The sequence below is a fragment of the Dermacentor albipictus genome, chromosome 8 (genome assembly GCF_038994185.2).
Source record: "Dermacentor albipictus isolate Rhodes 1998 colony chromosome 8, USDA_Dalb.pri_finalv2, whole genome shotgun sequence".
Taxonomy (NCBI): domain Eukaryota; kingdom Metazoa; phylum Arthropoda; class Arachnida; order Ixodida; family Ixodidae; genus Dermacentor; species Dermacentor albipictus.
The window spans coordinates 129426751-129440539 of record NC_091828.1 but is presented as its reverse complement, the minus strand read 5'-3'; the positions used below and the strand labels follow the sequence as shown (position 1 = coordinate 129440539).

The following is a 13789-nucleotide window of genomic DNA, read 5'->3' as shown; positions in this document are numbered from 1 at the left end:
ATGCTGCCTTGTTTCTTTCACTCGGAAGGAAATGAAGCGTTATTCTGTAAGTGTCAACGGCCAAGCAGTTGCACATGCACGTAAACACCGCTTTTTAGGGGTAATTATCGACCGCGACCTATCATGGAGCCCGCACGTTTCGTACCTAAAGAAGAGGTTGCTGACAATAATACATCTCCTCAAGTTTCTCGGCGGAAAGTCATGGGGCACATCGGTGCGATCAATGCTGCAGCTTTATAACGCCTTGTTCCTCGGATTCGCAAGATACAGCCTCCCTGTGCTTGGAAACACCTGCAAAACAAACCTGCGTGTACTCCAGGGACTACAAGCTCAAGCCCTAAGGACGTGTCTCGGCCTTCCGAGGTGTGCGTCTACAGCGGCAACGATTGTCATAGCTCGAGATCACCCAATAACAACGTACTTGGTAACCGACGCTCTCAGAGCGCATATTCGCCACGTTGCCCGACTACCTTCTCACCACCTTGCCGCTCTACCCGCAGAAAGACCACACGCAGCTATCAGTCGTATGATTGTTGCCAATCGCACCTCATTGCCAATGAACTACACGCCTGCAGCAAGACCATCCACACCTTTATGGTGCCTGCACAGACCTGAAGTACGCCTCACCATCCCAGGAATCACTAAAAAGGCTAACATGCCGTCGTTTGCCCTGAAGCAGGCCACATTACAACTTATACATGAGGTGCACAGCGGCCGCGTACACGTTTACATCGATGGCTCAGTCACATCTGCAAGTTCAGCTGCTGCTGTGGTGATACCAACAAGATCCATCAAAATACAGCTAAAAACGTCGCATGTATCATCAACGACAGCTGCTGAACTGGTAGCCTTGCGTGCGGCTCTCCATTTCATTCAGGAGGAACCACCGCATGCATGGTCAGTCTTCTGTGATTCCAAGGCAGCCCTACAGAGTGTACTCTCAGCACTGCGCCATGGATCACATGAACAGCTCGTCGCAGAGATCAGAGAAGTACACCATCGCATAGTTGACGAAGGACACGATATCATATATCAGTGGTTGCCTAGTCACTGTGGCATACACGGCAATGATCGAGCAGACGCAGCTGCCCGATCTGCCCATGACGGCGTCAGGTGCGTTGCCATTCCTCTTTCGAGAGCCGACGCAGCGAAAAAACTTGCCGTACTGGCAAACGACCTGACCTTAGCTCAGTGGAATTCATCCGATTTCAGAAGTGCACGACTTCATACCCTGGACCCTACTTTACAACTCCGTATTCCGCCCGAACTTCCACGACGCGACTGTACCCTTCTAGTTCGTCTATGGCTTGGAGTAGCATTTTCAAATGCGTACTCCTTTCTTATCGGAATGTCCGACAACCCACTTTGTGACTTCTGCGGGTGCAATGAAACAATCGCGCACCTTCTTTGTGAGTGCTCTCGTTTCAACCCGCAAAGAGCAGTCCTCTCAGCCACCCTAGACAAACTGGACAAGCGCCCACTGTCAGAAAACAAGATCCTTGGACACTGGCCTACGCGAACATCAGCGCGATCGGCTATGAAGGCACTGCTGCGGTATTTAAAAGACACTGGACTTTCTGGCAGATTGTGACTTCACTGTGTGACTCAGGATTATACGGTGCACTGCATCACAGTAGGAACGCCTTTGCGGGCTGCGTGACAGTTCCCACAGAAACAGTTTGTGTGTACGTGTGTGTGTGTGTGTAGTTTCTTCTTTTTTTTTTTTTAATCCTTCTCCCTCTCACCTATCGCTTCCCCTTTCCCCTCCCCCAGTACAGGGTAGCCAACCGGAGATAATCTCTGGTTAACCTCCCTGTCTTTCCTTTGCCTTTCTCTCTCTCTCTCTCTAAACTGGATGCAACTTTACTTGAACAGTGGTATTCAAATGCAGACCACTCTTGAGCATTGCTTATGTAAACACTTTTCGGTTGTATGACAGGAGCTTTGGCGAAGCCACACCTCCCCAGTCACGTGAATGTCATGGCTATTGCACTGGAGCTGACACAAGGCGTCTAAGTCCGTGTCATCCTTCTTTTTTTTCTTCCCTCGCACATGGTGGCCGCTTCAAGCTACCGGAAAACAGAGAGTTCCGATGCTGCACTCTGATGCTATTTTATATTTTATTGTGTAAAGATCAACGTTTGCATCTAGTCAAGTAGGCCCTGCATCGCGTAAGCGAGATCTCAAGCGATCTCCGGCAAGGGCGTTACGAAGAGGGGGGGGGGGGAGGCAATAAATAAACCGGAGCAGACGTGAAAGGGTGCACGCAAGCGTTCATCGACACAATCGGCGCGGCGGAGTCGCGTTGCACGCGACAGCGCTATTTTCGGGGGACGGGCCCGGATAATTGCGGGCCGCTCGATGGCCATCCCCGGCGGCGGATAGAGAGGGCCGGCTCGCGAGGATGCTCTTGCCGCTCACTGTCTACGTTTACCCGAACCCGATAAAAATCGGACTGAGGTGGCTTGTTGGCTTCAACTGAGGTCGTCTGGTTCGTGTATAGATGAACCGAGCGAGCGTCGAGGTCAGTTTCGATCAGCCAACCCTATAATTCCGGCAAGGGATTCACCCGTCCATGGATGCACGTAAATGAGGCCGGGTCGGGCTGGGTCACTTCAACTTCTGATGAGCCCAATAAAAAACGATGTTGGGCTAGTCGCTCCGAGCATTTTTTACCAGTGACACGCACAGGCGCCTGTCCGTGTCGCTCCTGTCGTTCGTGTTCTTGCTGCTGCGCCACAATACAGGTAAAAAATCGACTTCCGGCTTGATCCACTCGCATAGAATTCGCGTAAACGAAGCTACTGTTAACATCAGTGGACTCATCAGCCAAAACAAATGAGCAGCAGCAGCTCATCGGTGAATCATGCCGTCATGAGCGCGCGCGCGCACACACACACACACACACACACGCACATACATATATATAAATGCTCACTTATAAGCGAGTATATACATCTGTAAGAATATAAACCTGTAGGTTTTCCTGGCGTGTTGGCACGAAGTGAATATTTAAGCCATCTTGCCGGAAGGAGCAAATTCCACATATCAAAGGCTAAAATGTTCACGGCAGCATTGTATCGCACAGCTGCCCTCTATAATAGAGGGTTGACGCTTCTGCAGTTCGGGCATTAGAAAAACGTTGCTTCAAAAGCTATATTTCTTTCTGTTAGCACTACACAGTGCAGGGAAACCTGTACCAGATGTCGCTACTACACACGCAGCATATGCCTGCGCTGAACGACTCGCAATATACTACGCGAACGCCTTCTATACAAGAGTTTGTGATCAGGCGCGTGCAATAGCGTTACTATTAAGCAGGTTGGCAGGTCGCGTCAAAATGAAGGCGCTTCTGGAGCAGAAAGCAAATTCTATATGAGAAATGAATTCGAGCGCTTTGGACAAGGCTACAAAACTAAGTCATTGCTTATCGTACGAAGAAGTGGGCGTGATACTGCGATCGGACGTCGAAAGAAAACGAATGCTCCGCGGGATTCCTCATGCAGCTGCGAGCGTGGAGCTCGGAAGAAAAACCGCCGCCTTCCTTCCTGGTCTTCGCAGCCCTCCAGGACACAATGTTTCGCCCGTCAGCTGTCAGCTTAAATAATTGGGGCCCCGGCCATATTTCCGTTGTGGGAAGATGCGATAGTGTCTTCAAGATGGAACCAAATATAGGCGGCCCTTTGTTCAGCTCAAATGTATCAGCGACCCTCTTCAACACGTTTCAAGTAAGACCTCAGCCCAAAGCGTAGAACTGAGACCGCAAGACGCGTTAACACGCCGACAGCCCAGTAACCCAGAAACCAGACATGGGGTGAACGAACCGCACCTGCAAACGTCAGACATGCGGCACGGATGCTTTCACTGATGCGACTATCCGCGTTGTCTGCTACACACTCGGCCTACCTTGTGTATGATGTCGTCTGCGTCGGGGTCTTCCAGCAAGTATCCCGCCGACCCACGGGTCTGCTTGTCCTGACCGTTGCCGACAACCCGCAATCCCGCGCCGCCATCGGAGACGGAGGCGGCGGCCATCTTTGCCGAGACGGGGTCCCTTTTTCTTTTCTTTCTTCTCTTCGACCGCGGCTGTTCTCGGAGGCCCCGTAGTGCGCGCCCTCCGTCGACCGACGCAGGCCGGCACGGCCCTTATACCCTGCCAGCCAAGCACCCCTTCGCCGCTCCCCGTTCCCCTTCACTCCCACGGCCCACCTCGCAGTGTCCTGATGTGCGGATCGATGCGGCCTTCAATCCGGCTCCGGCTGCGGCTATGAAAACAACTGCGTCGTCTGCTGTTCGTGCGTCTGGGACCACAATGCGGGCGAACACAAGTACCGCAGTGTTCTGCGAAGGTCGAGACACTTGTGTCATTGGCATTCGAAGCGGAAGCAGTAGCAGCGATTTCATATGCACCGCTTCTGCCCGAATACAAGAGGCATGCGGCAGGAACAATCTTGCAGGATTTCACGTCTTGGTCGGTACCATGTGCCTGATAGCTAGTGATTCCGTCTTTGTCCACACACATTCTTTGAATGCATCTGTTGCTAACGGCAAAAAATCACCAAGTAACGCTGCGCGATTTTCTGCACACTATAGCAGCTTGTGGTGACAGCTCTCAGGCGAGCACTAAAAGATATATGAATTACGTTGAAAAAGTAGTTGAAAAAGTAAATAAAAAGACACTAAATGCAAAAGACGTTGTGCCTTGTGTGCTCACCGACGCGCACGTACGTTCACCGATCAGAACAAAATGCGTCGTATGCCCTGAAAGGTACGCATACACAGCGCACGTTCACATTAAAGCACGGCATAGGTTCCTTCCCTCCATGTCAGTCTCGCTTTAGTTTTCTCTCACCAAGAAATTCTTTGAAGGCCAGCTATACTGTGCAAAAATTTCGTCTCATCCAGCTAACTCAGGCTTTCAGTCAGTCAGTCAGTCAGTCAGTCAGTCAGTCAGTCAGTCAGTCAGTCAGTCAGTCAGTCAGTCAGTCAGTCAGTCAGTCGTTCTGTCAGTAGGTAGGTAACTCACTCACTCACTCACTCACTCACTCACTCACTCACTCACTCACTCACTCACTCACTCACTCACTCACTCACTCACTCACTCACTCACTCACTCACTCAGTAAGACAGTCTTTCGGTCGGTGGATCGAGCGATCGATCAGTCAGCAATTCAGTCATTTGATCAATCGATCGACTGACGATAGGTCGATCAATCAATCATAACTGAGTTGGTTCATTTTCCCAATGCAACTCTTAAAGGTGTCAGACCCGATAGTCCATAGGCTCTTGAGCGCAACTTTCTCAGCGCTCCACTTCCGATTCGGTCTCTCCATACCCTTGGACAGCCTAACATGGATTGTTGTCCACGAATATAGCCGATGCAGAACAACCAGCCATCGATGAGAATGTGGACGCGACTGCCCACGAGGAATACCTTCGCCTCTCTTTAAAGATGCGCACTCCTCCCTGATTTCTTTTTCTCTGCGCATGAACGAAAGATATGTGCCTGCCATCCGACTATACATGTCGCTAATGCCTGCAGTTTATTTATTACTGCACACGACACGCACTCAAGGAAAAAGAAAAAAAAAGAATGTTGCAGCCAAGTCTGAAGAATCAGCAATAGGATAGATAACTTAAACGTGACTGATATAAATGAAAAATCCGTCTCGTGAAAGTGGATGTACAGCGAAGCTGGTGCGAACGTGCGACGACGTTACACAAGCACCACCACCACCACCACAAACGACGTACATCACTCGCGCACGCACGTACATGCGCGGTTGTGCAGCATACATCCTCGTTCTTCTAGGCCCCCTGCTAAGCGCGAGTGCCTTATTGAACTAAAGCAGCCGGTCAACCTCCGCCCCAATCCTTGGCTACGCTACTGATGGCAACACGTAAACAGCAGTTCGTGCGAATGCACAGACTTCGACGCAGTGATGTCACAATTAAGGAGTACGAAGGCAATGTTTCGTGTTTTTGTCGTGGGAATTAGGATGGTGGTGAGAGGTGCTCGCAGAGAGAAGTACGACGCGAAGGACGCGTTGTAAGCTCTACTGCTAGTGTGGCCACATGAAAACTTGCGCGCGCGTGCCCTTGTGCTCACGTGACGCGCACGGCAAGAGAGCAGCAGCAACAGCCCCGGTCGGCAAAGTCCGGGAGCGTCCGCTAAGAAAGCTTCTTTAACGCATAGGCCAAACAGGCTATTCATTCCTAACCAACAGCACACACGGAGCGCAAGACGTGCCGCGGCTGAAACAAACCATGTAATTTCATACTGAGCTTGTTTGGGGAATAAACCCGCCGCAAATTGACACCTGTGTGAAAGAGAAAAAGAATACTTGGAAAACGGCGTATGGTTATTACAGGATTTTTGGTTTGTGAAAGGTCGTGCTTCAAGTCGATTCTAGGCTCAGAAAGCACTACTAGAGATTTAGAGAACCACGGGACTAGACTCTCGTCTGTGATGCTCGTACTCTTCCTGTGGTGTAATGTGTTGTGGTTTGCTTTAATCTTTCTTTTTTTCTCTGTCTTCTTCTTCCATTTTCTTTTCTCTGAGTGTGGAATTCGTTTATGTTTAACATGATTTAGTTATTATCAATTAATCAATCAATCATCAACAATTTATTTCACGCGCCCAGGAACAGCATTGAGACTTTGGCGCTTTGGCAGAGAGAAACAAAAAAGACACAAATGTGGAATTACGACGAAAAAGTTATGGGATAAAAAAATGAGAAAAACAAAGAATACCTGGATAAATAGCTACATAATGAGCAACGTTACGTATAATAATAAATAGATGTAAGCCATGCATGAAGCACAAGAACGTATGGGCTTCTGGCGCAAGGCAGCATACGCTGTTCCTATAATATATAGTACTATATTCTGTGGCGAGTTTAATCTTAATATTGGCACGTCTCCTTGGACATTGACGGTGTTCACTACGGAGGATGGTGCGTGCCAGGCAAGCTTATTTTGGGCAAGTCTTTTGTGTATCTGTTTATAAAGCTTTGTTTCGCTTGTGTGACACTGTTTTCTTATTACATCTACAAATGTGTAAATACGCGTATACCCCCCCCCCCCCCCCACGCTATAATGGTCTTTGAGTGAATGCATGGGTTTCTTAACAAATATATTTTCTAATAAATTGCGCCTCTTGGTCGACAGCTTCTCGCGCAACTTTCCAGGCAAGCCTCCTTACGTGTGGCGCGAGTGTGAGCTTGCCATTCCACGCTTCCGAGATACTTCAAAATCTTTTGTTGTGTCACGGCAGAAGGAGTTCAATGCAAACGAAGCCATCAAACAGCCTGAAGTAACGCAAGAAACGAGGTGTCGTTATATTCGGGTGATTGCGGCTGTGGCACGGCACAGCTGGCAATATAGTCGCGGCCCCAGATGCGCAAACCATGTCGTTCCTCACGAGCCGTGTCTTTTGACGGCAGCGGCAGCAGCCTGTTGCGCCAAGTCGCCGAACGAGGATGAACAGCAGCTCTCTCTCTCTCTCTCTCTCTCGAGCCATCCGTGAGCAGCGAACGGTCGCTGCACGCACCTCGACACAAAAGGCCAATCGCGGGTGGAAAGGTGTGGGCGTGTATCCAAACTCCGTGCTATGTGGTACAAGCTGCGGAGGCGGAGTTCGGCTGGAAAGAACGCAGCAAATCGAATCCCTTCACTCGCCCCCCCCCCCTCCCCTCTTCTATTTTTCCGCAGTTTGTCCTGTGGGACAAATGTGTATTTAACTATAATCTTGAAGACTCCCCTCATGTAGAAATTGCGGTATGTAGCTTAGCGAACTTATCGTCCGGCCACGGAGCGCACACCTACAAATTTTTGTCTGATCAGTTGGTAAGCTCGGCAACTCTATCATGGCCCCACGCGTCCCAGGCTCACAAAGCGTCGTGGGCCCACGGTTCATTTAGTCGACTGTCTTCAATAACCGATTTTAGGGGTGACATGAGATGGACAGCCACACGTCCTCGCATTGATAGTGCCGGCTTCTTCCCTCACTTTCTTTTCCCCTCTGTGTACGGGCACAGCCATAAGTCTCCCCAAAATCTTCCCGGACGCTACCGCAGTAAAAAAAAAAAAGAAAAAAAAAGAAACAGAGGAGTCATTCCGCTCTGTGAACGTGGATGACCAGCGAAGCTGTAGCACGTCAAACAGGGTTAGGCAAGGGTAGGTGTATTTATTTTCATCATTTGGTAATGGCAGTGATCATTGCTTTGTGATTACTGTGATGTACATTAATTGGCTCGGTTACACCCTTAAACAGAATCTTGGTCAAAATTAAATCTATACACGACCGTTGTTGAGTAGTTGAGTGACTTGGATTGGTGTGGCATTTCAAAGCAAACTTTTATAGCACAAAATGAGTGAACCATTTCTTGCTTGGTGTTGAAATGTCCCCATCACGGCTAACCCAAGCCAAGTGCGTGGTCATGAACTTCTCGATGTCACATTTGGGCGCGCCTGGAGATATGGGTGCAGTGGGTATCACAATTCCAGCTTTCCTTTGTACGGCACAGACATCCATCCGCATAGATGCTGGTATTGTCCTCTTGCGAGTCAAGAGGATAAATGTATTTTGTAGTCATGAACATTACGGGGCTATGAGCCATTGCATTTTTTGCTTGCTTAAGGGGGTATGAGCCATTGATGATGACAGTTTTAGACATGCTGTTCCTTATGTTGTACGCCTGATCAGAAAGAATATAAGCACTGTTCGCTTCACTTTGTTGAGTGCTTGCAGCTTTTGCGTTACGGGGCTATAAGCCACTGCATTTTTTTGCTTGCGTGCTGGGGTATGAGTCATTGATGATGACGGTTTTTGTTGACGCGCACGAAAAATACACGGAACCCTAGCCATATACAGCTTCGCTGAAAAAAGAACAAGTGTCACGCAGCATAGTCGTATCGCAAGTTTCATTATACACTAGGTAGCTATGTATAGTATATTTAAATCAAATCCATTTGTCTGTAGGTAGTGTAGGCCTAAGCACAGTGGGCCTTACTGACTTCAGTTCGCTTCAAATCGAGACTTGCGTTGAGGAGTGCGCGCGTCGCAAATGATGCATAATGATAAGTTTTTAAGTCAGCTTCACCGCAATACAGCCCTGTTATGCGGCGAAGCCTACACAAAATATTATGGTGAAGTCTATTGAGAGTGGAAAGGAGCCACTGTCAAGGACACAGTTACAGTACGAGCCCCGAGTAACTCCACTGGGAGCCTTGCTAGAGCTGTGTCTGACGTTGCTGTGGCTCAGGAAAATGAGCAATGATTTCATTATTTTTTAAGTAACCGTGCACTACAATCGCACTACAATCTATGCACTACAAATGTATGCACTACAATATGCACTACAATCGCTAGTAATCGCCGCACACGATTGTTACTTGTAACCAGGTGACCAAAATAAGTTTTTAACCGAGCCAACTGAGAGGGTCTCAAAAAAGCCGTCGCCAGTGTGAAGTAATGCGATATCGAAAGCTGTAGCGACACTAGCCTTTTCTGATGTCTGAGTGTGCGGGATAGTTAATACACATTAACGTTAATTAATGTAGGTAGTGGCCAAGGGCCACAATAGAGAATTTGCTGCAATTTCCGCTTCCTGCTTGGCGATTCAGCTCGACGCAAGCCAAAGGACTGACGTGGCAGGTATGAAACACCACATTCACTGCAATATCATATGGCAACATGTTCAATGGCAGTGGCAAAAGTTCAACGGGGAGTCAGGTGAAACACGGAACTTCATTGCCACGCTCGTTCACAAAGTCTGCATCATTCCCAACAGCGTCATCTGCGCTGTACTTATATAGCTGCAAAATTTGAAGGCACCTGCGTGCGCAGGGTTAACCACTGTTATGTGTAAGTTTATTACAAAACTACAAAAAATTGAACAGATCTCTCACTAAAAAATGAGTAAACTGCTCTTTTACAATAGTTCTTTTAACCAAATATATAGTCTCTTTCTAATCGTAAGCATGGTGACGTTTTCTTAGAACTAGAAAGCTGTCCAGATCAACGTTGAGAGAGAAGGGACATCTACACAGCAGAGAGCACAACTTGGTCTGGTGAGTTCATTTTCTTACCTCTAGATGGCGCCCAGTGGTGCAGGGCGACAATTTTTAATCTGGCTCTGAAGTCGCTTAAGCAGCTTGGACGGTTTGGATTTGTGAAAAGTGAGCCTTTAACAGCGAATGAAATTGTTCTGCTTTAAAGCCCTAGCGGCACAATCATACTGTTCCGTTTGATTCGCTTTGCACTCTTTTATCTGATCATGTGGTCACACCAGCTAAGCTAGCGCTAAGCATGCGCTGAACGGGGCCGGCACCGTTGTTGCATAGGTGAACTATATTACTAAACAATAACAGAGCCATCCGATCGGCCACCACACGATCAGCCATACCGTAGCGGAGAGAATGCCCAGAATAAAAACAAAGCAAACCGGTGTTCTTACTACAGAAAGGCTGAGGAAATATAATGTGTTCACATTGCTTTCGTTACACTATCGGATCAGTCCCTCAATCCGGTGAGGCGTTTTAATGATCCCAGCTCCAGTCAATATGGCTGCTACCATTTCATCGCCTCAAGCTGTAATTCTTCCGCGCGAATATGGCGTAAGCTAGGAAGCGCTGTCCTTTATTGTCGTATGACCTTTGGCATTGTATAATGGTAGTTATCTCATAGCAACATCCCAAAAGTGTACTAGTAGACGAACACTTAAACCGTATAGCTGGCTTCAAAGTCATGCATTGCTCAATGTTTGCGGAGCTCTTCAGTTATGTCGCTCTGGAAACTCAGACCACCGAGCGATCTCAAGTTCCTGAACATTGTGATCGCCCTTATTATGGTTACTTATGTCTAACTCCCATAACTTCGGCTGGCACTGTGGCGAATTTCGAAGGGAACGTAAAACCGAAACCGTCTTGAGCCACGACAGCCAGTCGCAAACTTCGATTGGTCGCAACATACCACGTGACCTGTTCAGCGTGGGCGGCCGTTGTCTCCGAGCGCGTGTGGAAAGAGGGATATGAGCGTGGCAAGGAGGCGTTGATTTAAGCGGAGGAAAAGAGAAGCATGCGAGAGAGCTGGCGCGTAGGAAAAGAGAGAGGAGGTGGTGTGGCGGCTGGCCCTGTCGTCTGGTTTGGGGAGGCGGGCATCATCGGCGAGACGAGCGACAGGCATCGGTGCGGTCAGGCCTGCGCTGTGTTGTCGAGCGTTCCGCTGGGTCTTCGCTCTCGTCGTCGTTGACAAATCCTCGGGCGACAGTGTAACAAGAAGCGCAGTGTGCCCAGTGTGCGCGGCCTGCCTCGACCGGTGCCAAGACCGCGGGACACGAAAGGTTCGCGCTCGGCTGGAAGGAGCCTGCTACGCAAAGGTGAGTGCACTTGCAGCAGCGCCGGCGGCTTTGTTCGGCTGGTTGGCGTGAGAGGCCATCGCGCTGCTGGCCGCCGCATTTTTCGGGGGTGGGTCTCCCGTGTCGCACGTCGGGGGCCGCCGCGTCTGTTGACTCACCGTCGCCATCCGGTCGCCGTAGCCTGCACCACCTACCCGGGTGCATCTGAGACGATCACACCTATGCTGCCCTCTTTCATTAAAAAAATAAATAAAAACGTCTTGCATGTCGGCCCGACGACCGTCTTTTATTTTTTTTCTTTTATTTTTTTTAAGCTGAGGCACAGGGCGTGGAGGATAGGCAAGCTCTCATTTACCGTACTCTCCTCTCACTTTTCTCCTTTCCATTCACCCGTCGCGGCGCGTGCACGCCTGCAGCTGTCAAACAAAAGCTGCGCCGCCTTGACGGGACGCGGGGGAGCGTCTGATATTCTTGCCCGAAGGAAGTAGTCGTTTGGTTGGTTGTGGAAACAGTGAATCGTGATCAGCGCCCATGCCGGCCTTTTAGTTTCACCCGTCAGTGCTGTACCGGCTTATAATACTTATAAAGCTCAGAATCTATGCGTCCTAACGCAGGCCGCTCTTCGAGCGTCAGCATCAGTCCGCGCTAGCAGGGCTGCGAACGTTTCCGGTTCTGCTTATCAAGAGTGCGATGTGCCGCGAATGTGGCGTGCTGCCTCGGACGTGTCACTTCAACTGAAATAACGCCATGGAGCCTCTGCGCGTATGTTTTCTTTAAAATCGCGTCGTTGTGTAATCAATACACGACTGGAATGTGCTGCATTTGACTGCAAAGTGCTCTTGTTGGCGGTCGTTGCAAGACGTTTTGGAATTGTCCCGTATGCCATTCATCACTGATTATAGGCACATCATCATCGCACATCATACACCCTGCTTCTGCAGCTTGAGCACGAGGTCGCAGGTTCGATTCCTGGCCGCGGCGACTGCATTTCGGGGGGGGCCAGATACAAAAATGCTCGTGTATATTTAGGAGCGCATTATATATATATAAAACCTGAACCATCGTTTACGGCGTCCCTCGTTACCCACTGTGCGGTTTCGGGGCGTTCAACCCCGTAACAGAAGGCTACGGCAGGCGCGGTTTTCTCAGACGCATGCGCGGGTTATATATATTTGTGACTCAAGCTGGGCAGGTTTAAAAGCGCGTTCCGTCGATACAATTACGCGATTAGCTGTGCGGACGCGTACGTCACTGATGTCAGGCGCCCTGGCCGATATCACGGCGAACGCTGATGTGTTCCCTCGCTGTTCCCGTCATTCGGCCGGAGGTCACTGAACGCACGGTGATTCAATCCCGTAATTGTCTCTAATTACGTATTGTTTCGCGCAGTGTTCATATTTATCTTCGGGCACACAAATACTATGTTCAAGATCGAGGCGACCAAGGCTGCTGTCTGTAGATATCGTCTTTTATTTTTTGTTAATCTACTCGCTCAACGCCGTTTTATTTTGCGGTATTGATTATTTTTGGCAACTTTTAAGGCAGCCTTCGTAATAGCGTCTGATTGCCGCATCGAGAGAAACGAGTTTGTCTCGATGGAAGTGATTGTTCAGACCTCTGTCCTTATCTCGCGATAGATCACGTATTGCAGCGGGTAGTAGACATAATACAATCTGCCAAACGCGGAACTGTGCAATTCCATATTTACCGCTGTACGTGGCTGTGCACGTGATCGAGGACCAGGTTCGTTTACCCTATTTACGCGCACAGAAGCACACCTACTGTTGATTGTTTTTCCTATGTCCATAGTAACCACTATATGTCGTAACGTACTTAAATTCCTCGCAAAACGGGAAACATTACAAAGTCCGACTACGAACTAGCGCATTTTCGCATATTAACCCGAAATTTAGAAGTTAAGTCAAATTGTTTTCGATATATTTTCGACATAACCTAAAATATTTTCCGCGGTGCCTATAAGTGTTAAATGGGATGCCAGTGTATTTTGCCACATATTTGATGACGCGTGTCTGTCGAAACTGTCGTCGCTGCATTTATGCTCAAATATTATTACTCAATTCCTGCTCAGCTTCAATACCGAAAGTCGGTCTTGCACATTAGTGTTTAATTATAAAGATGATCAGTAACATTTGGTAAATTAGCCTACATACACCTTCCAAGTTCCTTTGCAAGCATTTCCCGCGGCGAAACAACCTTGCTGTGCCGCTTGTGGCTGGGAGTGGCGTTGACGAACGCATACTCCTATCGTTTGGGAATGGCCGAGAGCCCGATGTGCGACTCCTGTGGGCGCGAGGAAACCATCGAGCACCTATTGTGTACGTGCCCTCGCTACGATGTCCAACGCCTCTCTGTGCGGGCAACTTTACACCGACTGGACTCGAGACCGTTCACCGAGTCAAAAATACTCG

General features: G+C 49.0%; 1 protein-coding gene across 1 annotated transcript in view; it reads left to right on the top strand.

The window, feature by feature from the left end:
* Positions 1-11093: 11093 nt before the first annotated feature.
* sn (fascin domain-containing protein singed) overlaps positions 11094-13789 on the top strand; it is a 61530-nt gene continuing 58834 nt past the window's right edge. Inside the window, exon 1 of the mRNA XM_065452619.1 lies at positions 11094-11381. The gene's annotated coding sequence lies outside the window, so the exon portion shown is untranslated. The remainder of the gene's footprint in view (positions 11382-13789) is intronic.